Source organism: Rattus norvegicus, chromosome 9 (genome assembly GCF_036323735.1).
Source record: "Rattus norvegicus strain BN/NHsdMcwi chromosome 9, GRCr8, whole genome shotgun sequence".
Classification (NCBI taxonomy): domain Eukaryota; kingdom Metazoa; phylum Chordata; class Mammalia; order Rodentia; family Muridae; genus Rattus; species Rattus norvegicus.
Window position 1 is genome coordinate 51613929 of NC_086027.1, and position 24393 is coordinate 51638321.

At 39.2% G+C, this 24393-nt stretch overlaps 1 long non-coding RNA gene across 2 annotated transcripts in view; it reads left to right on the forward strand.

Moving 5' to 3' along the window:
• LOC108351921 (uncharacterized) overlaps positions 1-23997 on the forward strand; it is a 185390-nt gene extending 161393 nt beyond the window's left edge. The window contains exons 1-5 of one of the 2 annotated variants that reach the window (XR_001839800.3): positions 3201-4487; positions 11953-12031; positions 17379-17448; positions 21412-21524; positions 23778-23997. This is a non-coding gene — a long non-coding RNA (uncharacterized LOC108351921). Of the gene's footprint in view, positions 1-3200; positions 4488-11952; positions 12032-17378; positions 17449-21411; positions 21525-23777 lie in introns of those variants that run through there. The other variant, XR_001839801.3, reaches the window with a different exon arrangement.
• The last annotated feature ends 396 nt before the right edge of the window (positions 23998-24393 follow it).

Consider the following 24393-nt stretch of genomic DNA (forward strand, 5'->3'; position numbering starts at 1 on the left):
GAAACATTTACTTTAAAGAGCAAAAGACAGCCCACTCTTGTTCATTTCAATACAATAAACAGTTACATTTCTCAGTTTAAATATTTGGAAATCAGATCCGGAACACATGTCCTTTGTTCCTGATTCAAAAAAAGTGGTAGTTTTGTTTAAAATTTTTGTTTGCCATTAGTCTATGCAATCTGTGTTGTGGCAGATGCATGACAAGCCCTATTAAAATACAATAAAGGAGCACCCAGGGTGCTTTATTAAAAGTAGAACAGAAAGAATATTTTTGATGCCAAAGAATCATATTCTTCCAAGTCGATTTTCTAAAAAGTAATTGGATTCAATGGGTTAATTGTTTTTAGACCACTTATAAGTAAATATTATTAGCAAAATATTTTAATTACTATACTTTATATGGCCCAAATGTAAGCATTTATTAATACAAACCAAGCACTCATTACAAATTTGCACAGAAAATGATAAAATATTATGTATGAAATGAAGCATTAGCATGGACCATTAAGTCCTCTATTTTCATTTAATTGAATTTGTCAGTAGTACCCTCTTTAACTGAAAACCAGTCATAACCACAAAATTAAATAATAATTAAAGAAACAACTATTGAAAGAGTTGCTTGGGAACTAAGGTGCCATTTAACCAAAACATAGCAATTTAATGTAAATTGCAGACCATGTAGACACAGTTCTGAAAACGATGTTTCCTGTGCTTCCATGTATGTCTTCTTGAATGCTTCCAAGTTGCACATTCAGTGTCCTAATTGGAGGACCTGTCTACTTCAAAAAGGCTGGGGAATCCTCAAAGGCCCATGCATCTCATTCTGCTTCCAGAAGTCTACACAAGTACTGTCCAACATTAACCTCTTCTTAGCCTAGTGATGATCTTGGGCTACTAATATGTACATTGACATACAGATTTCAGAGTGTGTGTGTCTCCTTCATATTCTCATAAGTCATCTAGCAAACCATCTATATGAGAATATACAATCAAAGCTATCATTACAGTACACTTGATTATTTTTGTTTGTATGCACAAGCGTGCGTTCTTACCTGAGACTTTCGTGTTACTATTTAAGTTAAAAAAAAAGTTTATAAACCCCTGACTTAAAAGCTATAATCCAACACACAGTTTACACTGCCAAGAATTTTGTTTCTCCTGTGTGTGCTTGGGTGCACGTGTGAACATTGATACACACTTACTTATTCTTCCTAGCTGCTCCCAAGCTCTGCAGGTCATTTTTTATGCTGTCTAGGCTCCGTGTTGCACAGCCAGCAGGGGGAGATAGGATTTAAGGAAATAACAAACGGAGCTTCAAGAAAGCAGCTACTCCAGGAGACAAACAAACAAACAAACAGAATTTGTCAAGGCATCAGGTGGAGTACCTCTAACGCATATGGGCTGGGTGTGGATGCCACATACCATGTAGGCTGCCAAATGGAATTTTTGTGCAGATCCACCGAAGGGCTAGGTTTGAAGTCCTGCACACAGATGCCTTAGCTATTAGCCCACTCACTTGCAGTGCTTCTCAACAGAGAAAGTGTGAATCTATGGATGTGAATCTGAGAATCAAATTACACGGTATGGAAATCACAGCATTTACGTACACATTCTCACGTACTCAGAGAAAGCACCACTCACTGCTGCAGCTTCCTGGGGCTAACAAACGGGACACTTACATCTAGAGGTTGAGGAATGGCAACCCTACCAGACATAAAAGATTTTCCATATTTAAAATGTAATCATTATTATGCATATAACTCAAATTTCATCTCTCATATTATATTCAAATGACTCACGTACATATGTGAATCAAGTGCTATGAACACGGGTTCCTGCTTGAGAATCAATTTTTTTTTTCTTGAAAATGATCGAGCTTCTGATTTGGAATAAAACATTCTCCTTTCATACTTACCAACACCATTTTCATGATCCTAGTTTAACCAGGAAGAAAGTTTGCTGCTCTGTCTGCTATTAATGACATTACTATGTTCTGAGTCTCCCATTAGCCTGAAGTGGCTCCCAAACGTGAAAGTCGAGCTTGACACATACTGAGTAAAGCTAAAGTTCTTGCCATGGAGAATAGGCATCTAAAAGCCCACCTTGCATCCCGAACTCATTCACTAGGCAGAACTCGGACACTCTCTATCTAATGTGATGGTCAATCAATTTCCAGGCAAAATGTCTATGCTCATAATACAGACTGAAAGAAAAAATAAAAGGACAGAGTGTTCGTAATTCTATCTGGGCAAAAACTGCAGTTACATAAGTTATATAGATTTTGTTTTATTTCTTTTATTTAGCAAAAGACTTTTGCTAAAACTTCCAGACTTGCACTTTAAGACAATCATCCCCCACTGGGCTCGCAATTATCTTTTATATCTGAAATCATGAGCATGCAGAAATTTGCCTTTCCATATCCACACTGGTTCCTCACAAATACCTTCTCCTCAAGGATTTCATTAGAGACAGCCATTTAAGGCAAGAGCAGGATTTGACAGGAGATGCGATTTAAAAACTCTCGTCAATCCTGCTACATATATGTATGCACATGTGTGTGTACACACAGATGCCTCTTAAACTTTGAAGTGACCTTGTTACGATCTTTCAATATTTTGAGTACTTATAATTAAAATGTTTGACAGTTAATAATTGTATATGGTTATGACATATATTTTCATATTTGGTCTATGTATATTTTGTATGAATAGTTAGTTGGTCAAGATTTTTAGGACATCTGGTAAAAATGGATATTTTGTGTGTGTGTGTGTGTATGTGTGATAAAAATATTACATCCACATTTGTATATTTTGAAAGAAATCATTAACTATGTTCACTGGGCAGTACAACAACTTGCTAAAGTTTGTGCTAATAATCTTAACTGGAATGACTTCATTTTGATCATAAATACCTTTATTAACCACCCCCCACTCCCAGCCACTGATAATCACCCTACCTACTTAGCTTCTATGAGTTTAACATTTTTAAATATTCCATGTAGAAATACCATAACATATAAAATTTTTCTGTACCAGTTTCTTTTTGACCTAACATGTTTTTCTCTCTCACCCACATAGTCAAGAATAATAAAATCCAATTCCTCTTAAAGGCTGTATAGTATTCCATTGCGCACATATGCATATATATATATATTACATTCATGATTTCTTTATTCATTCCTCTATTGATGGATACTTATATTGATGCCATGTCTTGGCTATTGTGAATAATTCTGAAATGAACATGAGACTGCAGATGTCTTCTTGACATCCCGATTTAATTCATTGGATATGTACCCAGAAATGGGATTACTAGACCATATGGCAATTCTGTTTTTAGTTTCCAGTATTCCAATTTTATTTTCTATCCAGCCCAATCGTGATACCTGACTGATCTCAAGAGAATAACTCAAAAGTGTAGCAACTGAGAACTGCGAGGCTCCAGAATGGAGGGTTATTACAGAGACTGGAACTCACCTTCATACATAGCCTTGAACCTGCTCTGTTCTGACTATTTCACTTTGGGATCATGGGTCAAGCTCATTTCAGAGGGAAAGACTGCAAAAGACTTTTGCTAAAATATCCTCCTCTAACTAAAATATTTAATTCCTCCGAGCCCCTGAATATTTTATCATATATAGATCAAACTGAGATTCATAGAATTTAATGTGGAGACTTGCGCTATTTTTATATCTCGGATATGCTGATTTTGTTCTCCTACAATACCAATACACTTCCTTTTAAATCCATAGTGCTTGGTTCTCTCGTGTAATCCTTCACCCTGCATGCCTGTCCAGAATCATCCCCTGTTTTGGACAGAACGCTATGACTGAATTGACTGCCACAACTGAGTTACAAAACTGAAATAGAAACATATGCTATAAACCTCACTGTCTGGGGATCTATGAATATAACATTGGTATGTCAACGTGGCCATCTTCCAGGACTGCAAGAGAATGGGATAAATGTTGTTGGGCCATAGTTTATCAGAACATTTGAGAGGATTATATCAACATTTTATGTTTTCACTGGGAGCAAGGCAATCCCTTCAGTGCTGGCATTTAGAATGTGGATTCAGAAGTCTTTGAGAGTTGCCAGAAAAAGTCCAATCTCAGAGGGAGACCCAGATGATAGGGCACTAATCAGAAAATGCATCGTCCCCGCCAGATGGTCCGGATTGCGCCGAGATACCTCACAGCCTGAAGAATTGCGAGAGCTGTGAGAAGCAAACTAACATTTCCATTCTAGGTTCGAACATGGATGGAACTTGAATAGACCAAAAATCTCCTGGTCCATTGAGTTAGTGCAGACCCAGGGTGATGGGGACACCATCTCCACAGAAGAATCTGCTTACAAATTCTGCACCCCAGGGTGGATTCTGAAATTTCTGCGCCATATATGCCTGTGGCTGACTCGAGCTGGTTACATATCATGCCCACTTTGAAGCCATAGAAGTCCAACCTATCATGTGCCCAGAAGGATTAACAGGTCAGTTGCATCCACTGTCTCTCACAGAAACCAATGGGAATAAACTGAACAGAAATGGCCCTGGGTTTTTTTTTTTTAATCTAAAAGAAATATTTGGGGAAGGTTTTAATTTTTGGATTTGTTTAAGTTCATGTTTATAAGTGCTTGCTCTCATGTTTTACCATGGGCTTGTCTGGTGCCCACTGTGGTCAGAAGAGGGGGTTAGATGACTCAGAACTGAAGTTACAAATTGTTGCGAGACTCCATGTGGGAGCTGGGAATTGATCTCGGATCCTTTGCAAGAGCACCAAATGCTCTAAATTGCTGAGCTTTATCTCCAACTCCAAAGGGAATAATTTTTATGGTGTAAGTTATTTCTTATCATCAGTTCCTCAACTAGAGTTTAAAACTCTATCTCAAAAAAGCATTTGCATAATTAACTGAGAACTTTAAAAGTCGTAGTGTTAAAGAAATAATTAGCATCTGCCCTCCCATAAACCTTCACTTCATGTCTAGAGTCACTCAGCATGCTCATATGTGTACCATATTGTCACACGCTGCAGGGCTGGTCTGCTGAACTTCTAGTAAACACAAATTAATTAATTTCCATCATACGTGACCAGTGAGTCATGTGAAATCTTGGCTGCATTTCATCCACTGGACAATATTGGCCTTAGGGTAGATCGTTTCCATGTTTTTTTTTTCCTGTCTCTTAAAACCTCAGTCTCCCTGGTTGTGCTGTGCTTACATCCACTTTGTAGGGAGGCTGAAGTCCAGAGCATCAGGACCCACTGGTTCACCAGTGACCCACCTTACTTTCCAGTAGAACAACCCGGATGCATTAAATGGAACCAAGGAACAGTTCAGCCACCATTGATATTAAGATTGATCATGTGAGGAAGAGACTAGAAAAGACAAAGATACACAAGGAAGATAGATACTGAGCCATGGACTCTGTCAATATAAGATCAAAAACTCTAAATGAGAAATATGCAACAGGGCAGGACACCCTGTTGAAAATTCCAACCTTTAAAGAAAAATCTGTTTACATTTTCTCAATAATCTTGGCAATAAACTCACAGAGCAACAGAATCCATAATCCAACATGAACTTAACAATTTAAAAAAAAGTGTTTAAATTTGTATCTGGCCCCCATTTATAAGAATAAACTCCTTTTGTTGAAAGGGAGTATGGAAGTGATGCCTACCTTTGGAGCATTCTGTTCCATAGTACCTCTCACCTGGCTTCTTGCAAACAACTGAGGCCTTCTATATAAAGGCTCCTGTAGGTGAGAAGAGACTTCCCCTTGAGTTTGGAGATACTAGTGGCTACCTGTTATAATTGAAGTCCTCATGTGACTCTCTTCGTGTGACGTGTCTTCAGTTGTGCAGTCTCAAAGAATTCAAATGTGTTTTTTCTGCTCTGGTGCCCTTTCCTTTCTACCTTTACTGTTATAGCCTCAGGGTCTGGGGATTCTCTACTTACAATATGTCGTTCTGTCTCCATCTCTAAAATGAGTCGTTAAGCAGGAAGCACCATTGTGGCCTTCTGTCTCCATTTTGGGCTGTGGCATGTTTATGGAATTTCTAGTTCTAATCGCGGAAGGTCCACAAGAAACGTATTGAAATATGAAAGAATTAAAACTTGGTTTGGACATAAAATGAACAGGCTAACCTTAACCTTGTGTTTGCAAGTTCAGAGCTCCCACAAGTCATTTGGTTTTTATTTTGACTTTTTAATAATATCAAATAAAACCAACCTTTTAGACTTCTAGAAGAATGGTGGCTTAGACTGAAAGAAAAGATTTATGATGTTGCCTGTATGCGAAGGAAAGTTATGTTTCATTACAGATGTTGTGGTTGTATCCCAAATTCCCAAATCAAGGTCTATTTTGTTAGAAGTGGTCAATTCCATGCATGCAATAAAATAGTTTATTTGATCATGACCTGAATTATCACTGTGTACATATAATGACTGAGATTCTGACCTTTTATATTCACGAGAATTCTGCCATTAATATATCAGATGGAAGATGAGTGATATCCAGTTGATTTTTTATGTTATATCCAGGCTTCCACGCGTTGGGACACTTGAATTAGATGTTTGTATTAGTTTAAACTTAGATACTTTTTTAGCAGTCATGCTACATGCTACATGCTACATACCAACTATACTTAGAATATAATTGTTTTCTAAGGAAAACCTGGAACAACTCACTTCTTATGTTAAATAAATTATTTCACTCTTTGAGACATACTATTAATTCATAACTCTATCTCAAAATGTCCCAATTTGTGGAGGACTTCTTTAAAATTAATAAACACATCAGATATATCTTGACAGGTAATGAACTAACCCAAATCTTGTGACTTAGAACAACAAAGAACATGGCTGGAGAAAGAGATGACTCAGCAGTTAAGAGCTGCTTTCTCAGAGGGCTGCAGTTTGATTTCCAGCATTCACATCAGGTAGTTCATAGCCAACCATCTACAATGTCCATTCCAAGAAATCCAATATTTTTGTCTGGCTTCTGGGAAATACCCTTATACATATACAAATGTCACACAAACACACAGACAGACAGACAGACAGACAGATACACACACACACACACACACACACACACACACCTCTTTTCAATCTACCACATATAAAAGAAAATGAGAGTTATACATTCTCACTTCAGGGTTACAATGTGATGTCCCTGCAACCAACACCCAACCCACCCACTCTCCAGAGGCCTCCTACATATGTGGGACAGCTTATGCTGGGTGTTTATAAGTTCCCTCACTTTTCTCACTGAATTGACATCCTCCAGCAGGCTTCAGCAAGGTGCGATGGGAAGCCCTTTGAAGCCCAGACACCAGAACACTCACAGGGGCCAGTCCTGTGAATTCCTCTCGTGCCAATTGGTAGATAAGATAGGCTGGAAAAGAAGAACTATAACATAGAAGACCACTGGGTACACACCCATGGAATCCGACCTTATGATTGCTATTGCTATCAGAACTGCTAAGATGTCTACAAAGTCTCAAATTAAGCCTCTCCCTAAACCATCCACCATTGTATGCTGAAACAACCAAGGGATATGCAGATTATCATAGTGATGCAAATTCCTTGTCTTTCCTTCCCACTGAGTGTGGGTTCCCAGTAAGTGAAGAGCATCACAGAATAGGGAATCTTTACATTGTAATAGCAGAGGTTCTCATTTCAGTCATAAGCATGATATCGACTCCTTTTCTTAAATGTTGCTCACTGTAATACTGTAAGAGAATCTGTACCACAATGGATGAGTCCTACAGACAGACTGGCACACAGGGCCCCTGAAAGTCCATAGGGGAGACCACGTGGCCACAACAAATCTCCAGGCTCCTTGCTTTTGGGAGCAATTGTACCATATTTGCAATGTCTCCATCTCAGCACACTAAATATAGTTATGACGATAACCCCATGCAGAAAGACATTACCAACATAAATCATGGTGATCATAGACAATTATTTTTAGAATTTCAATTTATATGTTCATTTCTTTGCAGGGGAGTTATATTCTGTGATCAATAAAAAGACATCTAAGCATAGAAATACACTAGAGTGGAATCATCTGCTCTGTATGGAGCAAAGGAGAAGTCCAGAACAGTATAGAACCTGCAGCAGTGAAAGACCACGCTGTGCCTGTGTTTAAGTGAATGGTTACCCCAGTCAAATCCCGAAGGTATTTAACTCCCTGAGGATATACCATAGGGAGTAAGAGCAGCAGTTTAAGCTAGAAAGGGCATTCTTTAAAAAATGACTAGAAAGAAATATTTCATATGTCTACTGATTGTATGATACAGGGCATATAAGTTGTCCAAATATTTTAGGTGGGAGAGAGAAATAAGGGGGAGGGAAAAAGACTGATGGAGAAAAAAATTGGAGACACACTGATATGCCTAGAATCCAGTATTCAGGACAAATCTAGTGTCTCTGTTGTCCAACCAAGACCCTGGGTTTGTGTTATTGTTAACTTTGCAGGACATAAGCCTTTGACCTCGATAACCACCAGTTGTATTGTGGGAGAGCCCCACTGCTCACACTGTGCTGTGTTTTGGACTGTCTCACTACCATACCAATGTTCTCTAACCAGCAGAGTAGCATCCTTCAGTAGAAAAGTAGGTTTGTATTGGCCATCTTCTCCAGCTTCCCTTTAGATGAGGCACATGCATACCAGTAATTAACATTCTTCAGTCACAAGTAACTGGTGGCTCACACACCCCCTACCCCCCAAATACTGGTGCAGCTTACACTCCCTCAGGTCTGTATCCCACATGAAAGCGACTGTGTTCTCACTCACACAGCGTGTTTGCATATAATCTCAGGGCTGCCTGGACAGGGCGCGCAGGCTTCCATTGATCAAACCGAAGAATTTAACTTTAAAGGCAAACGAATCCCATTCCCACCTGCTTTGAAAGCCCGATCACACTGTGCATATCTAGATACTCAGAACTCAGCAAATATTTGTTGATGATGGTAGCTGATATTGGTCTCCCTTGACATTGCTTTTTGTTTGATACTCATTTTCAAACAACCTAAATTCAGTACAAAAAAAATCATTTTAGAAGGGATGAATTCACACAACCCACTTTCAACATAGTTCTGAAAGCATGTTGTAATAGACCAGCCCGACTGAGCAACACCTAACAGGCTGAAACCTGCTCCGTTCTGAACACACCACGAACACATTCTAGCTTTAGGGCTTCCAATATTCTTGTCGCAACTCCAGATCAGCCTTTCCATGAAGCACTTGTTTAAGGCAATTTCTTATTGCACGTGATTCCACTTTGAAATAATTTAACATAGCAACACTCAAACATAAGATGACATGAGACAGAAAGTGACTTGCCTCTGACTCGCGTGGTTTGACTCATTTTCCTGTCGCTTCTCAGAGGCATCTCTCTGTAGCTCAACCTATTAAAAGGCTCAAGTTAATTTTGACCAAGGGGCATGCTAATTAGAGACATTCCATTCATGAATAAAAGCAAGATATTGTATTATTTGTAGATTTGTTAATATTGGTGTTTCGTTTTCCAATACCCTGAATAGACAGTTGACTCTGAACGTTTTATCTATTTCAATTTGAATAGACCAAATACCATAGGAATATAGTTAATAGAGAAACAGCTTGTGTTGTAAATACATACAAAACAAATTTTTCCATCTCATGGATTTGTTTTCACAAGTAAACATCCAGAACATGCTGCATCAATTTAAAAAATGTGCTTTTAAAAGATCATACAGATATTCAAATCAACATATTGTTATTGATATCATTATTATTATCATTATTATTATTGCACCTGAGAAGTCCCTCATTCACATTCCTTCATAAGAGAAACATCCAGTACCCCATCCACCTTTACTTGTACTACATGCGAGACTTGAATGCATATTTGCTGACTCAGTCACCATTGCGTTCTGTTTATTTTAGCTGACAGTCTAAGAAAAGCATAGCTCAACTGGATAACTTCCCATGAAATGCAGAGTCAAAACGTAATCCTAAGAGTTGGCTTATGCTGAGTGATTAACCTGTGCGAGGCACTGTTTTTTTAGCTTTGGCATCTTAATGCTACCCCTCTCTCCAAGCCCGTGACGTAGGAGATGCTCATCTGTGTCTTACAGGTGGAAGAGCAATGCCTCAGAGAACCAACTCCCTCAACCACACAGCGAGGGACAGAAGCAAGTGCAAATGCATGTTGAATGACTCTAGACCAGTCACTGTTCAGATTTCTGGACAGTAATTAAAATCGAAAAATAACTGGGCACTGCTACACACTCACACTTCCTGTGGCTAGTGGCAATCAACATGGTGGGGCAAATAACAACCATCTCTTAGAGTCTCGGGTACCCCTATTGGGTGATGCTGCCTTAGATCATTGTGTCCTAACAAGTATTAGAGAAAAGAAATTATTGGATTTCTATAATTATATATAACTTAGTCTTGGAATACAGCTCAATAGTAGAGGATTTTTCTGGCTCGTGTGGGTCCCTGAGCTAACTCCTAGCACCAAAATTTAAAACTGAAAGCATGATGAAATCTGTGCCTGGTGGTAAAAGCCTATATAGTCCTGGCACACGGGAAACAGGGAGGGAGAACAATACAAGTTCAAGATCATCCTAGTCTACCTAACAACTTCCAGGCCAGACAAGGCTCCATGAGGAGACCGTCAAAACATAACAAATTCATTTAATAAAATAACATTAATAATATGTGATGCCTATAGCTCTAAACTGTCTAGATGTCCTCCTTGTTGACTTCTGTTGATACCTGACATCTCAGATAAAGGCAGAATGCTTGGGCTTTATAAATCTAAGAGGCACAATGTCTTCCTGCACAAACAATATACTAAGAGGTGAAACTACAGAGACAATCCTCAAAGTTGCAAGTCTTGCCAACCCCTCACCCATAAGAAGGGCTGGTGGGAGAGCCAAGGAAACACGGCTGTCCCACAAATGTTAGATGTCTGGCGTCATGTACACAACAAAGAACAGGAAGTGGACCTACATGTTTAAGGGTAGTGTCTAGAAATAGGAATTCACAGAACGACAGAAAGAGCGACTTCCTATCATTTACTCCCCAAATCCTACGTGGACTGAATTAAATCTCAGAAGTCTGCAGTGGAGTCCATAGGCTGTGCTGAAATACAACACCAAGAGAGAGAGAGGACCCGAGAGATGACGTCACTTCCATGCAGTAGGCAATGGTGTGCCAGCACATGTCCATGTGAAGCAACTAAGCAAGCTATTCAAATGAAGCATTGTTTCAAATGTTGCACACACTGACAAGGGGATGACTGCCTGTGCAACTTCTCTGTCCCTGCACCTCCAGGGACACGTTTAGACAAACTCATCTTCCTAGGCATTGTTTCTGAATACTGACATTGCACATGTGTCACTGAACATGGAACTGTCAAGTGTGCTTCTGTTCAAACCAGAAGATGCCCAAATCGATGCTAATACTTGCACCCTTAGAAGAGATAATATATCTCTTTGGCAATGAGGAAAGCTCTTTTGGGTCTTGTGCTGGAAGGATTTGGGAAGAGACATCCCGTTGACTACTAGGTATTTTAATGGAGCATCTCAGCCCACACAAAGGAAATAGGAAGCAATTTTGTGAGTACCAACTGATAGAGGGCAGCCTCTACCCTAGCATCACTGCTCGGCCCACTCTGGATAATCCACAGCTGCAGCCCTATGAGATGCTCCAGCTCTGGTAAGTGTCTGAAAAGCCCCTTTTTAGACACATCTGCTGGTTGTGACCTAAGTCACACACTGAAAGTCGAAGGCCTGAGCAACTAGGCCACTGCTCTGAGTCCGCAGGGATTTACATCCAATGCCTTTTGTTACGGCAGCTGTTTTATAAAGGCCAAGAGAGTCGGCTTTAACATGTGGAGTTTTATAATAATCCGAGGTTCTGATATCACTGAGCGAAAGTTCAAAATAATCATTCCAGGTCCTGCTGAATCCGGAGGTGGAATGTACAAGGAGCAACGACGCTAGGAGAGTTTGCACAACAGGAGCGAAATCATGAGGTACGTTGGCAGTGGATATGAACTAACTAGTTTCCTTTAATGTATGCAAGATGATTATTTTCAATCATAGAAAAAATACGGTAATTCTCCATTACTTAGTTAGCGTTTTGCTCCAAATCTTTTCTTTGATGGTTTGAAAATATCGCCACGTCGCCTCAAAAAGCACAGATAGAGAAAAAGCGTAAATAGCCAACGGTGCCTCTAATCTAGGCACACAAGAGGTTAAGGCAGGAAGATTATCTCAACTTTCAGGCCAGCCTGGGCTACATAGAGGTCTTTAAGTCAGGCTATATCTAAGAAAACATAAATTTTTTGATAATTAAGTCTCCAATTTGATTCTCAACGGCCAACCAGAAGTACGACTCCTACTCTGGATGATTAGTGTTCTTAATTGTTTTTTCTCTTTATGGGATTATACTTCAGACATAAATGTAGCAATCATGTACCTACACACCCCTGGTATGGAGTGCATACAGAGCATGTGCAAATGGATATATGTCAAATTGCTAAATAATTTATGATGCTCATTTGAACTTCAATATTTGTGTCAGAGCAAAATGAAGGCCTGTAGTGAAGAGTTAGTTCATTTATAATTTTAAATCACACTCAAAGGAAATCAGGAAATATTTTTAAGTTCATATTTACTCTGAAAACTTCAAGCTTATGAATTCAGTCTCACTCGAATCTCTAAATGTCTTAATTTGCTTTGTAGAGAAAGTGTATTTTCTTTCATTCATATAATTCAAAACAGCTAAACAGATTCTATTTCAACCATTTAAATGATTCACATGTGAGAACGAATATGGAAAATCTAAGCCCCAAACAAAGCTGCAGTCTTAAATTATCATGATAATTTAAAACGTGTGTAATGTAATTATAGTGTAGGGTCTGCTACAATGAGCTCTGTGATGCTCTACATCCGATGTGTGAGGACGCTGATATTAGCTATGGCTCTCTGTGAGCATTTTTTTACACATTTCCGAATTATGATACCTATGCCAGAATCAGTCTACTCTATCAAGGATTTTTTTGGATGGAGACATGAATTTTTTTTAAAAAAAATTGTCAAAACACGATAGAGCAAACGTTCAGTTTCTACATAGGATCCACCAGAGTATGAATATCAACTCTGTATAAGATTTTTAAATATGTAAAGATAGTCATACTCTAAGGGAAGGTTAAAGATGTATGAGTTAATAACAAATAATTTAATAATCAAAGTACTGTGAAGCCTTCTGATTGTATACAATAATAATCATGATGTCCTTTCACCTAGATGCTTACTTGGTGCTTTTATATAAACTTTTTTTTTTGCAAATATGAGTCATGCCAAGCTACATACAGTACACTCTCTATTCTGGTAATGGCAACTCTGTTGATTATTAAATGATACTGAATTGTAGCAATGACAGTTATATGCCAACACTAGAAAGTTTAGTTAAAACTATTACATACTGGGCTCAGTTTACTATAGATAGTTCTATGGCAAAACACATGAAGTAACGTATTGTTTCCTAAATAGTGTAGCTTAAATTTTAAAGGTTATTAATGTCAGGTTGAGGCAGAGAAGCAATAGACTCACTGTTTTCCCTACTAATGGGCAATGTGCTGTGACTCCACAAAATGGACAAGTGATATTCAGTTGTATTTATTCCACCTAATCTCGTGTCCACCCATTCATTTATCTGTGTATCTACCTAGCCATCAGCTATCCATCAATAAATGGCTGCAATAAATCAATAATGGCAACAGTTGCCACAAGTGCCAAGGAAATATGGATACAGATTATTTCCTTTTTGAGAGACATGTAGAACAATACACTAATCTAGTAAAATAAAGACATTAAAATGTTCTTTTATCACATAGTGTTAAATATTGACATATTGATAGGTAGATAATAGAGGGTACATTGATAGACAGAAAGATGGACAGATGGATAGACAGATGATAGATGGATAGACAGAAAATAAATAGACAGACAGACAGATAGATGGTAGGTAGATAGACGGAGGAAAGGATAGATAGATGTAAGGTAATAGATGATAAGAGAGATGGTAGATGGATAGATAGATGAATGATGGATAGATGGATGGATAGATGATAGATACGTAGATGATAGATACATAGATTATAGGTAAACAATAAATAGATGATAGATAGATGATAGATAGATGATAGATAGATGATGGATAAACACATAGATTATAGGTAGATGAAAGATGATATATAGACAGATGGATGGATGGATGGATGGATGGATGGATGGGTAGAACTGTACTGTGATACTTAAGCAGATGATATTGTTTCAAAATGGGAAAGCATAGCAGGGTTCCCATAGAAAAATAAAATTGATTCTTGATAAAAATTGACTGACCTTAGTCACAGGAAGCTCGAGAGGTCACCTCATTATTCCTCTAGTTGGCACAGGTCTTTAAACCTGTAGCTGACGCTGCACACTATTGACCACATTCTGAGATCTGCAGGCAGAAGGAAAAGACACTGGCCTGGAAATACCTCAGACTCTTAAAAATGACTGCAGGTAGAGTTCTGTGAGGGTACATGGAGCACTGCAGAGTGTGACGGAGGCCAAACCACAAAGAGCAGGAGAAGCAGATGGCCAGTCTGCTTGGGATTCCATGAGCTGAGGAGAAAGCTTCTCCTGTGCTTTGAACTCTGTGGGAAATGACAAACTAAGTTTAGACCCAGAGACATGGATAAAAACTAAGCCCAAAGATAGAAGAATGGCATTTTGAAACAATACACACTTTCTAACATTTGTTCGAGTCCAAGGAATCTTCATTCTTTTGGAAGTACCAACTGAATGTACATTACTAATCTGGTAAGTGTAAATAAATCCCCTTGAAGTTACTAATATCTCAGGAGAGACTCTTTCTACATAAAAAATACAGCATTGAGCTGGTCTGCTTGTGATGGCTACCATTTACTAACCCTTCACGTACAGTGTCTTCACAGCTTCTGGGTGTGGGCCTGGCTGCCAGGTGTGGCCCTAGAGGGATGAGGGCACAGCTCCCTCCTGACCCTGCCCCCACCCCTGATTTCCTGCTTTCTTTTATCTGCAAGACCCCTCTAAAAACCCCAGTGGGAGCCTGCCAATGCTGGGCTGTCTTCTGTCCTCAGGCCCTGCCCACTTGGACTCCCTTCCATGTGTGCTTGACCCTAATTTTGGATTCTGATTCAAGTTTAGGCAACCCCTCATCTCGGGCTGCTGATTGTGACTGGAGTTTGAGAGGAGCTGTCATCCTTCATTTGCCTCCAATGGAAATTCTTATTTGGGCTGTCAGACATACCTGCCCACATGGGATTCTGGCACTAATTCTATACTTGGGAAGCTTACAGGCTTTGTTTACACACCTATTTATTTCAGTCTTATACATCAGTTTTTATTCCTAATAACCGCTGTCCTGGGCTTCTCACACTTCGAAGCCTGGACAAAGGCACGAATGCTACGCTACACGTAACTTTAATGCACAGCAAGACTGGAAATTGGTGGGCTTGGCTCTCAAGGACTGCCTGTTTGTCACCGGGCAATCAGGCCCACTTAGACTGCCAAAAAAACTTTGTGTGGGTCTTTGAAAATGCATTTTAAATAAAAATAAGTATCCCTAAAAGCAAATTTTCTCCCTCTTTTTTTTTTGTACTTTAATAGAAATTCTTAACACAAGGAAAAAGAAATTTGAGGAAATGCCATTTATTTTTCCCATAATTTGTGTCCCTGAAATTTTGTATCATACATGTTAAAAGTTAGAAATCAACACAAGTATAGTCTACATTTCTCCAGGAAAAAAACAAAACAAAAACAAAACCAGTCTCCCTAAGACCTTAATGCTGCATGTTCTAAAAAATGCTTAAAATAACTCTTACATAGTAATAAAAGTTTTGTCAAATTATGTTAATTTATGTAAATAGACACAAATTCAAGGAAATAATATTATGCAGTATGAATCATTTCGACTTTTCTAGACTGCCCTTAAAGAAGAAAAAATATTTTTCTACTAAGGAGACAGAGAAAAGGATATTTTAAACTATTTTAAATTTTCTTTTTGATGTATAAATCCATACTGATAAGATTCAGACATTCATAAAATCACCTGACTTACAAGTATTTCAAACAAAATGATTCTAAATTATATATCAACCCTACAAAATCCTGTGTTGTAACAACTATATTTTTGAATACTGCTACGTTCTTCATAAAATACATTTTGTAACATATTACACAGCTGTTATAGAATATATATTGTATGAAATGTGTTCTGTAAACTACAAAAGCTTACATAGAATTAACCACACAGGGCTTAATTTACTCTTCATAGTAACCAATACTTTTTCTGGAATTTGATCATATTCGACAGTATGATTTTACTAATAAATTCAAATTTGCTCGTTATTAGTTTTGTATAGTAACTGAGTTAGCCATTGTGATTCTCAATACCAAGTAACTCTCTTAAGGATATTCTGAAATATTCAAATCATTTGTCAGTGTTGACTTTTTATTTTTAATTGTCACATACATCTCTGAAAATCTTCCAAAGTTCTCGAATGCAGATTCATCCATACAACGCCAGCCATTCCTGTCAAATGTACAGCCACACACCACTTGAAATTATGATTGTTTCAGATCCAAATAGTAGTTTAGCCCTGAAATAAATCAAAGGCAAACGATGTATGTACAATATAACTTGTAGAAAGTGTTTACCAAACCTTTCACAGCCTCATTTCCCATAATGCCTTGGGCAGAGAATCCTCCCAATCCTCTTCCCTTCACTTCCAACCCCTGACCATCCTTTCTTCTTTTCTTCCTTCCTCTCCCCTCCCCCTTTTTTCTTCCCCTTTGCATACTTCCTCTCTCCTTTCCCTCTCCACTTCTCCCTCATCTCTCTCCCCTCCTCCTTCCTTTCTTCTGTCTTCCCTCACTTTCTCCCTCCCTCCCTCCCTCCCTCCCTCCCTTCCTTCAGTTCTTCCCTCCTTGTCTTTGTTCATCACCCTCTCACTGTGTTTCTGTCCATTTACTCATTTGTATTTAGGCTTAGTTTACATTTTGTTCTTCAAATACAGGATTCACGTGTACACGGTACTGAATTGGCCTTTGTCCAGACAGATTGGAGGCAAAGGCAATGAACCTAGAGTCCGGGCTGGCAAGTGGAGACGGTGGTAGAGGCGGGCATTTTAGTTACTTTTTGTTTCTCATTATTTTCAGAGGTTTGAGTCACTGTTGAAACTCACAGGGCGTCAAACAGGCAAAAGGAGCCGGTCCTATTCTTGAACATTGGTGGAAATCAGAAGTACATAGTAACCCCCCTCCCCCTTTCTTTTTTCTTTTCTGCAGTGTCTTGAGTTTCACTGAGGTGTTCTGGGAAGTCATCTCTTTGGCTCTTCAGATATGAAGCCGGGTTATGGTGAGTCTGGTGCCATAGAATGCTTAAGTAGAACGTGTATCCTTCCATTTGACCTGACTCAGAAAGGACCTGCCGTGTCCAGTAAACAGGGTTCACCTCGCCAAGGGCATGACTGGGTCCCCCACAGGGCCAGATTTAAGTCCATGTAGACAAACACGAGTGTTGCATGTTTCTGTTTTATGACTTGATTTTGGGAGTTAGAAAATCCTTTTGTGTGGATGCTGTTTTCTGAAACCCCGAGATGTACTGAGAATCTTATCAAATGTTTTTTAAATGATAAAAATACTGACTAGTATTGAGGAGAATCATCAGTCCTGCTAACTTGACAAACGGCGTTAGCTTGTCTAGCGATTTTCTTTCCAGTTGGGCAAAATGAGTCTGGTCATGTAATCTTCAATCCCTTGATTTGTAAACCCTGGGTATTTCCAGGGAAACTTAACCTGCATGTTTCTGGTTCATAGCCTCCTACATTGTCAAAATGTTAATTTCCAAAACCTTTTTATTTTTTGCTTAGGCAGGTTTATCAAACTCTATACAAATTCCTGAAAGCACTCTTTTAGGTCTTTTTGAAGATCCCAATGGACATCAACTCAAACCCCTAGAGGTTTGCTCTAAAGTTAAGGTCAGCAAAGCTTCACTGGGCCCCCAGCTTCCACTATGTCAGGTCTCTGACAAGCACCCTGTTTGAGAACGAGTGTTCTATGGCAAATACCAAGGAAAGTACAACCAAGAGAGCAAGTTGAAGGCAAGGCCTCAGAGGGATAGCCGGTGTATAAATGTCTATGTCATTAGTTTTACTTTACTGCTGAATTCTCAGTCACTTCTCCTTAGTTCCTTCATTGCATCTGGGGTAATTCCGTTTTGTATACAAAAGAAAATCTGACTTTTTTTTTTAAAGTCAGTATTCTGATAATCTTGTCAGAGTAAAATGTGTTGGGGGAAAGGCATAAGAATGTATTGTCAGGGGTTGGGGATTTAGCTCAGTGGTAGAGCGCTTGCCTAGGAAGCACAAGGCCCTGGGTTCAGTCCCCAGCTCCGAAAAAAAAAAAAAAAAAGAACCAAAAGAAGAATGTATTGTCTAGAATGCATTTCATAATTTCCATAATTCACAACAAATTCATTCACTGCCAGGTTTTTTTATATTTAACAGCCTCCAAAGTGTAAGGTTACATGAAATAAATAGCTAATTGGGTTAATTTAATAGCAGGTTAAATCTTTCTTTTATTCTGTCTAAAAGGCACATTAAAATAGTACAATTTTCAAGTGGTCTTGGAAAAGTAGAGTTTCTTGATAATATATATATATATGTATATATATATACATATATATATATAGTTTTCCCACTGCTGGGTTTACAGTGGAAGTGGTTGGCATGCTTCCAGTTCACCGCATGAAAATCTAAGCCGCCTGTATAAGTGCAGAATTTAGTGTTGGGTCTTAAGGTTTTGTTTGGCATCTTGCCAATGATGTTATGCATTTAGCTGGGAAAATTGCCTAGAAGTTAATTGAGAGGAAAACACTAATATACAACCCCCCCAAGGAAAAAAAAGCCTTGTATATGCATATGGTGCTGTTCATTGATAAGATTCGTATGTATACAATAAGGATCCAGTAAAGTTTCTGAGAGTCAGTTCTCACCCAGCACCCAGCACCCAGCACCCAGCACCCAGCACCCAGCACCCAGCACCCAGCATTCAGAGTGGTTCATCTCTTTTCTTTGCAGAGCAATTCTGTGGCTTCTCCACAGTCAGTATTTATGGGCACAAAGTCCTAGGGGGTGGACAGTCCAAAGGTAAGCGATTATTCAGGAATTCTGGAATATACAATTCCATCATTTAAGAGGACATTTTAGTGCTCACTGGTAGGTAGAGGCAGAGGCTGTTTGGATTCTAGACAAAGGACCCAGGAGATGTCCAGGATGCTCTGCTGCGGCCAGAATGCCTAGAGACTGCACGAGTTTTTTAGTCTCTGTCTTCGGACTCTAGGAGCCGTGCTTGAGGGCCTCTAGAATCTCCCTGAGGCTGTCCTGGCAAGCTGACTTCTTTCTCTCCTTGAATTTTCTCTGGAGTGCTTTTGAAGATGCTTCTCTTTTCTAGTCTGTGGCCTTTCTCCCTGCCTGCTTCCCCCTCACCCCCTTCTGATCAGGAACCATGAGAGAAAATACTAAGGCATTCCCTAGGAATGACCACGGAGTTTCCTCTTCATTATGAAAGTACAGGGATGTGGCGGCGCGGTGTGTTGTCGTAGGCAGCCTGAAATGTATCCGGGAACACCCACGGATGTCACTATGCCTCATTAGTACTTAAGTCACAGTTGATGGTCCGCCTACCCACACCTCATTCCCTTCTCGGGTACTTTTAAAACTGTGGATAGAAAAAAATAACACTTCTAAAGACAGAAAAAAAATGGATCCTGGCCTGAAGCTGGAAAGCCCTGTCTTAAGTGACACAGCTTTCAGGGAGTGGACTTCAGCCCTCCCTTCTTCCTTTGACCGTGCTCTAGGAGAAGGAGTTTGAGGAAGAAGGGCAGTAAAGCTGGGGTATACTACACTACGAGGGAGAAAGTGAGGGAAAAGTTATCCTTTAATTAAGAGGGGAATTCTTTTGTACCTGCACTGTATCCTTTTGATGCATTTAGTAGAGGGAACCTGAGAGGCCAGGGACAATGGCAGTTTGCAACTGTCTGAATCCCTTCCCCTTACACTTAATCCTGTCCTTATTGGGACCTTGGGTGGAAAGCTGATAATTTTGGTGTTGTCCTAAAAGGGAAGGCAGTGCCTTGAATTCCTGCCACTATCCCCTGATAATGAACAGGCCTAATGAATGCCGGTAAGTGGTAAGAACCTGTGACCAGCTGCATGGGGCAGGCAGTACGGCTCAGGTTTAATTGGGAGCATGTATTGGAAGGCTGTATTACTTTAATTGGTGAGGGGTTTTCTAAATGGAAAGGACAAAGTATAATGAAGAAATTGTGCCGTACAATAGCACTTAAGCTGGGATTGTATGCATCCGTTAATCTGCTGAGGAATGAGGCAATTCTAAACAATTTTCTCAGTGAAACCAACTCCAGAAAGCTGGTCCCCTTTATTCCCCCTTGGGAAAATGCAAGATTGAAACAGAAAATACCTTTACCGAGGCAATCATGTGCCACGTGTGGAAAGCGGATACAGCTGTGAGCTCTGCAAAAGGGATCTTTGTGGTCCAATAGGGGGACGGAAACAGAGATAAGGATAAGAGTGAGCCTGTCGCTGCACTGCGTCTGAAGGAGGAGTACAGTGATGGCATTTACAGTGACAGATGAGACTCAGAAGAGAGAGAGGACAGTTCAGAGAGGGGAATCTGATATTTAAAAGAAAGGGCCTTGATAATTAAGAGTAACATCGCATTAAACTGTTATGCAGCTCATTAATGGCACAGAAGGAAAAGCCGCGTCTCTGAAAAAGTTAATGATTCTCAAGAAACCTTTCCGGAAGCCTTAACAGCCCTGAAAGCTTTCGGCGGACAGGAGTTTTGATGTCAGGTTGTATTTCTGGCTTCCAAGTTTCCTTTAAAGTTATAAAGGGCGATGTGAACAGAAAGCCCTTGAAAATGACTGTGTGGTGTTCTCTTTGGCCAGACAGGGCTCAAGTGTTGTGTATGCAGCTAGGACAGAGAATGGGGGAGACAAGCTTTGGAATGGAGTTACCGCTTTGAACATGTGAGTGTAAAACGGACATGAGACATTCACCATCAGGAACTTGCTATTGACTAATTTCCTTTCACAATCTGTATTCAACAGCATAGCATTTATAACAGAGAGAGAGAGAGAGAGAGAGAGAGAGAGAGAGAGAGAGAGAGAGAGAAACTATTGGCTCCAGATTTGTGATTCAGTGATGAACTTTTATGAAACTCTTCCACAGGATTCTTAATAGGTTTAAACTTCTTGTAACGAGCAACTAAATTATTCTTGTGTACTTTCTTATAGGTAGGAAAACACAAAGGCCATAAGTCCTGTGGTTTTCAAAGAAGTTCTTCAGTGGAAGGAGGGGAGAGTGGAGCAGAATAAGGGTGTTGGCTAGACTTTCCCAGGATTCCCAGGTGGGTTTCATATATTGCTCAACTAGAGGAACCAGACTAACTCATCTTTCCCAAAGGACTGTAAAGGCTATTGTAAGTGTTCGATTCATAGCTAGAGAGCTGCAGTTTATAAAAGAGCTCTTTGGAAGGAGAACTATTTTGGTATTCTGAACATTTAGATCCCATCTATTGGGCGACATCTAAAGTGATTGGACTCAATCTAAAGTTGCCACCACAATGAAAACAAAAACAACAAACAAAAGCCCATTAGTGTGATTTTTTTTTATCTTAAGAAACAAGAATAAAATCTCTCTGGAACACTGGTTGTTAATGGCCAAATACTGCTTGAAACTCAGGAAAAGATGCATATGCTTAAAAAGGGAACCCAATTCAGCACACGTCCACCAGAACATCCTCAAAGTCAACAAGGGCCTTGATCTTTACACATCCAGAAACATAAGGATGATAGCTCAGATGCGAGATTTGTCAGATCTTAGAGTCTGTCAAATTCCTTGGCAGAAGTGGTGGTTGTGGGGACTGAGGTAGGAGAGAAAACAATGGGAAGGAACATGTTATTATCCCAAGCGATGCTCTTTATTTGTGACCTGAAATGCTGTCCACACTGAACTGAATCCATCTGTAGCTGTAAATTATTTGTAAGTGTGCAGGTTAGTGTATGCTTGTGGTCTGAGCTTGATAAGACGTTACCTGTGACTATGATATACACAAATGGACAAAACGCCAAGAGTAGAACAGAAGTGTAACCACAAAAGAAGGGTGAGTGTGTTGACTGATTTCTGATGTGGCCCCACTTCTGGAACAAAGCAAAATATTTTTTTCATTGGCTATTTTTATTTACATTTCAAACATTATCTCCTTTCTGGGTTTTCCATCCATAAGCCCCTTATCCCATTTCCTCTCCTCTTCCTCTACGAGGGTATTCCCACTCTCCAACCATCTCCACTTCCTGCCTCCCCACCCTGACATTTCCTACACTGAGGGGTCCAGCCTTGGCAGGACCAAGGACTTCTCCCATTGGGGCCCAACAAGGCCATCCTCTACTACATATGCAGCTGGAGCCATGGGTCCATCCATGTGGACATGTACACAAAGCAAAATATTCTAGTGCACTTGTCAAATCCATGCCAATCTCTCTCTAGTACAAGAATGGATAAAGAAAATATATTTTTCAGTTAAAAATCATAAATAAACTTTAGTGACTGATGACTGAACTCTGACAACCCGACTTCCGGAAAGAACTCACTACCAATCCAGAAACAATTCATACTGGGAACACCTGCAGGAAAGATGAATCCAGCTGGAGGGCATTGTGTTCTACTTACAAACAACACATTGTAACAACTGTTTCCTTCTACATTGTTACTTAGGAGATTGGCAGGCCTGGATGGCAACAGAGTGATTTCACTTATATTTGTAGGACAGATAAATAGTTCAATAGAATTATGATGTTTTCGCCCATTGAGCCCTCCTGAAGTGGACTCAGAAAGTGCAGAGAATTTTGAGCTTTTTAAACAATAGCCCAGATTACATTTTTTCAGGACGTCCATGGCTCTCCAGCATTTATGTTTTTGAGACTATTGTGTAATATAGTCCAAGTTTATTTTAAATTCATAGTCCTCCTGAATTAGCTGACCACACTATCTTCCTTTAATTTGTGCCTTAGGACAATGTTACTGGACATCAAATACCACCCTCATTTCCTTATGGAAAAATAAGTACTCAGTGTAATATATTAAAACTTAAATTGGTGTTCAAAGTTTATACCTCGAGCTATTTGTCTAACGAGTAAACATCCACATACATACACGCATTCACACACAAACAAACAGGGTTGAAATAAAGATGAAAAACTGAATGCTATCACAAGAGGCTACTTAAAAAGTATTGTAATAATGTGACAAATAGTTTAAATCAATGGAATTAGAAGAAAAGAGGTGCAGATATAAGCAAACATGGTGTTCCTGCTTTTAGTGAGAAATTTTATAAAAAAAATTAGAAACTTCCTTGAAAGAGTTTGGGTTTGTCTTTAGTTATTTCTACCCATCTCCAGGTAGAGTGGGGCCAGTAAATTTAATCATATCTTAGAAATACCAAATATCATATTTTATATATTTTGCTATGACATATCTGTACAAGATAAAAATATGGCTATAAATAATGACTATCTCTGATACATTTTAAGTGACTCATATTTATGCATCCAGACTGAATAAAATCTCACAAAGTGAATATTTTCTGACTCTTCTATTTCAGGATTGCTGAAGAGTGTCTGGAGCATATACCAATCTTATATACTTTTATGTGATGTAATTAATTCATCCATGAAACAAGAAGGGTTTTTTTCCATGGGAAATGTCCTTGAACTGTTGAAACTTGAAAAAATAAAAAAAGAAGTAAGTTGAGATTATTTTGGTTAAAAATAAGCAGTGAACTCTACATAAGGTCCCTGAAACAAAATAAATGTTCTAAAAGATCTTCCCACTCATTAAATGATCAAGAAAATGTGTAGATCAGCCTCTCCCAGAACATAAATAATTTCTTTCATATAAAGATTTCATTTTGAAAGATTTTCTATGATAGACTGAAGGATTATGGGTATGGGTATGCCACATGCAGGTAAAGGGACCAGAGTTCTCTTTTCTTTTTTAATGCAATGCAAAATAACTATTTTACTATTCTGGCATGGGATGCTTTGTATCTGGTACCCATGATCTACTTCAAAAAGATAAAGGCTATGTGTGCATACCTCACCTAGGGATCAAGAACAACTGAGAGGTAATGCTGTGGCTGCTCAAGGTCTGTGCTCCTGACTTATCAGCACAGGACATTCACCAGCCTGGGAGGAGCTGCTGATGACACACAGGGGAGG